This window comes from Mus caroli, chromosome 11 (genome assembly GCF_900094665.2).
Source record: "Mus caroli chromosome 11, CAROLI_EIJ_v1.1, whole genome shotgun sequence".
Lineage (NCBI taxonomy): Eukaryota > Metazoa > Chordata > Mammalia > Rodentia > Muridae > Mus > Mus caroli.
Genome location: NC_034580.1, coordinates 61,979,466 through 61,983,977, shown reverse-complemented (window position 1 = coordinate 61,983,977; position 4,512 = coordinate 61,979,466). Strand labels below are relative to the sequence as shown.

The window sequence follows — 4,512 nt, the reverse complement described above, 5'->3', positions numbered from 1 at the left end:
TGTATCCCGTGAAAGGACATCGTGATTAGCGCTGTGCACTTAGCATTTCTTCTAAATCTCAAACTTTGGGAGACAAATATCTCTTCAGTGACTTTGTGTGTTTAATTAGGTGACCACCTGTTAAGTGATGGAGCTGACGATGTGGTCAGTGGTTGGAACCTGACACTCATTTTAATCTGTGATTTGGACCGCCACAGCCCATTTTTTTCCACTGGTTCTCTGAGCTACAATTCTGAAAACTAAAATCCCTGTAAACACTCATAAAGCATGGGGGGTACTGATGGGTCTCTACAAGAAAACTAACTAAATGCCGAGACGTGCTTCATGACTGATTAATTATTGTTGTATTTCTAGTCCTTCTCAAATACATAAATAACTTCTACGTGGGTCCTGTGTGGCAGGCAGCTCTTTATTTTAAGTTAGAAACCCTTCCAAGGTCTGGCACAAATCCTTGTCCTTGCTATTCTTGCTAGTATCCACTTACAATTAAGCCCAGGGCAAGCTTCGAGTTACTGTCTCTAATGATCCTGAAGCTTTGAGAGTCACTACCAGACATCAGCTTGCAATTCCTAAGATTCCCCCTTGCCCCAAGAGTCCCTCTGTTTTTCTCCACCCAGTAAGTAAAAGCAGGTGGATTACAGCCACTTCAGACATCTTGTTCTGAGGTGGAAATGGGAAATTCTCTTGTCTTCCACTAAAGGAAACAACTTGCCTTTCAAATGCCTTGTTGGCACAGATGTGTTACCTACATTCTTCTGTGAATATACAGAAGTTTGTTTTTTGGTTGTTGTTGGTAGTGGTGGTGAGTAGTATTCTGTAGTGAAGGTATACGACACCTTGTCATCTTTTCTTACTTTAAGTTTGCTGTTTGATTGTTTTGTTTTAGTTGGGAGATGGTCTTACTGTGTTGCCTTGGATAGTCTTGAGTTTGAAATTTGTGACTTAACTGATCTCAATCTCCCCAGTAGATGGGACCATATGCTTGTGCCACCATTCTCGGCGTGTGTGTATATCCCCTTGCTGATGAATGTTTTTTATTACCTTTTTGTGAATATATCTTTTATTTCTGTTGCTTAAGTAGCAGGAAGTAGACATTTGAGATAAAGAGCTCAAAGTATATTTATAAGAAATTGGCAAACTTTCTTTTGAAAAAATACAGTTGTCCACCCTCCTAGTAAGCAGTGTCTGGGGGACAGCAGAAGCTCAGAAGTCTGTTCAACAATATGACACCATTAGTTTATGTAAATTAATCATCCTTGCAGGTTTGTTATGGAGTCTCCTTGTGATTTTAATTTGTTCCCCTTGACCGACCATATTGAATGTTGTTTAATATAGTTATTAGGCCTTGGAGTATCTTCCTCGTGAATTGTCTCTTTTCTCTCTTTGCTCAGTGTTGTTGTGTTGTGTCTCTCTTTTGCTCAGTGTTGTTGTGTTGTGTCTCTCTTTTGCTCAGTGTTGTTGCTGTGCTCTTTGGATACGGAATCTATGCAATCTGCATCTTCAAGTCACTTAGTGAATACACATAAAGCGTCTATTTTCTCTACGCTTGCAGCCTGCCATTGTTGTGTTCCCAACAGTGGCCTTGATGACCCATTAGGTGAGCTTTTAAAAAATAATTTTATGTGATATGGGTCAAGTGCAGAACCTTGCACATAATAAGAGGAAAGTGCTCTACCACAGGGCTCCATCCCAGCAATAGCTTTAATTTGTCATTTTTATATTTCATGTGTGTGTGGGTTTTGCTATTTTTTGAGAGCTCTTGCCTCTCATCACCAAGATAGCCTCTGTGTGTCTTCTAGAAGGTTTGTCTTGTTAGGGTTTGCACTGTCTATTATTTGTCTTGAAATAATTATATTTATTTTCCACAAACATATATAATTCATTTAGCATTCTTTTTGCAAAGATTATTTGCTTTCAGAGTTGAAATTAGCAAGTTAGTAAAATGTCATTTGACTATATAAATATTGGATGTATTTCAAGCTCTCTATTTTGTCTCATTTATCACTTTTTTAAATTTTAGTGTTTATTTCTGTCAATATGTGCCTTGATGTATAATGAAAAATTAATAATGTTATCATGACAAGATTCCATCTTTATTTCTTATAATGGATAGATTTTTAAAGGCTATTTTATCATCTATCCACAGAACCATTTTTTTTTCATTTATCTTGTGGTTGCTGTTTATAATATGCATATTTCCCCATTCTTTTATGTTCAATTATTTAGTACTTTGGCTTATAGAAATGGCCTTTTAGGATCATGTTTTTTAAAGGCAGCCAGATAACCTCTATCTTTTAATTTAATTATTTAATCCATTTACATTTAATGTTGTTTTTAAAATACTTTTTTCTTAAATGTGTCATGACATTTTTGTTCCCTCTCTTGCACTGTTTCATAATATAATTTTTGTGTGGTATTGTGGATTAAATGAGGATTCTATACATGGAGGTAAGCACTCTGTCACTGAGATAAATCTATAGTCTATAATGTAACATTTTAACTCATTTAATGACCTTTGAGTTACATGCTAATGACTGCTTTATGTTTTATCGTATGTGCTTTAACTTTTCAGCTTCAGATTTTTATTGGTTCAGTTTTATGATAATATTTAAGACTATTACCTCTTATGCTGCCTTATTCCCTTTCCTCTGCTTCATCATTTTATTTTTATATGTAATATATCTCTTAATATTACAAACTCAAAAACACATTGTTAGAATTATTATTTTACTATCTGAATTCATTTCCTTGCTCAACACAGCTTTGCTCCCATATGCCTCCTTTGTGCTATATTGCCAAATATATTACATTTATTTATGCTGCCTGTGTTTATGCTATTCATTTATGACTACAAGCCTAATAGTACATTGCAGTTGTATTCCTTTATAGTTTTTTTTAATTAGGTAAGAAAGAGGAAGTAAATATCTACGTAGTCTTTTGGTGTGTATTTAGGAGACGATATGGGAGTGGAAATATTGACACTTGTGGAGGACAGAGGAAAATGCCCTGATGTCCTGCTTTGTCACTCTCTGCCTTATTCTTTCGAAACAGAATATCTCACCAAGTCTGGAGCTAGGGTTGGGGCCAGGAAGCCCCAGTGGTCTTCCTTTCTTTGACCCACAGAGCACAGGGGTTGCAGGTGCACAGGGCTATGCTTTTCACAGGGTGGTAGGGATTACACAGCAGGAGCCCCTTTACCCTGAGCCATCTCCCTTAGCCCTTACATAGTCTTTTTATTTTGTATGAGTTACCTTTTCTTTCTTCAGTGTGAGATGTTCCTGGTATGGTTATTAATTCCTCTTGAAACTTTAGTGTTTTTCATTATGCCCTTGGACTGTGGATCATATTCAAACCTTAAGCTAGATCTTTGTAACACTGCTGTGTGGAGAGAAGAAGGGTGATGTCACTGACTGCTTCGAGGGAGGTAGTATACATCCTGGTTTCCTTCTATTGACACCCGAGTGGGCTACCCCATTTCTTTTGGATATGGGTAGTTTCTTATTGCTGGGAAGAGACTAAAATGATCATCATAATCTTTCTCGGGAGTCTTCTGACAGAAGGGCAAGAAACTTGCTCTCAGGTGATGGGTGTGAAGGATTACAATGTCATTTCCGCTGATGCCATCTGACCTGATACTAACCAGCCAGGGTGAATCCCATCTTCCCAGTAGTCCTCCTTTGACAGAACCCCAATGGTATTGAAGCACCTTATTCCAATAGCATAAAGTGAATTGCAGGCTTTGCATTGAACATTTGCTGGAGATGGGTGGGGCAGTGCTTCTGTGTCATTAGGTATGCCTAGGACAGTTCTTGGTTACAGTTGTTTGTTGTTTTATTGTTTTTGCTAGGCTGTCCATTTCTTGTCGTCTTTTTAGATTGTAGGTCCTAGAGATTAAAAAATATTGTTGGACTTTATCCACCCTCCTTTTCATTCTTTATCCCCATTTCAGTATCCATTGGCGTTTCTGTCTGCTTCTTTTTTTTTTTACGTTGAAAAATAACTTTATTTGTTCTAGGGCATTGGCCAGAAACCCCTTAGAACTTCTGAAACTGCTTCTTGGTGCCAGCAGCCTTGGTGACCTTGAGCACATTGAATCACACAGTCTTGCTCAGGGGCCTGCACTCTCCAACTGTGACAATGTCTCCGATCTGTACATCCCTGAAACAGGGGGACAGGTGCACAGACATGTTCTTGTGACGCTTTTCAAAGCGATTGTACTTTCAGATGTAATGGAGATAGTCCCGGCGGATGACGATGGTCCTCTGCAGCTTCATCTTCATCACGACACCAGACAGGATCCGACCTCGGATGGAGACGTTACCAGTGAAGGGGCATTTCCTGTCTATGTAGGTGCCCTCGATGGCCTCTTTGGGTGTCTTGAAGCCTAGACCGATGTTTTTGTAGCACCGAGGGAGTTTTTCTTTGCCGGATTCTCCCAGCAGAACCCGCTTCTTGTTTTGAAAGATCGTAGGCTGCTTTTGGTAAGCACGCTCTGTCTGAATGTCCGCCATC

The 4,512-nt window shown here is 38.8% G+C and overlaps 1 pseudogene; it reads right to left on the bottom strand.

The window, feature by feature from the left end:
* Nucleotides 1-4,034: 4,034 nt before the first annotated feature.
* Nucleotides 4,035-4,512, bottom strand: LOC110306208 (annotated as a pseudogene).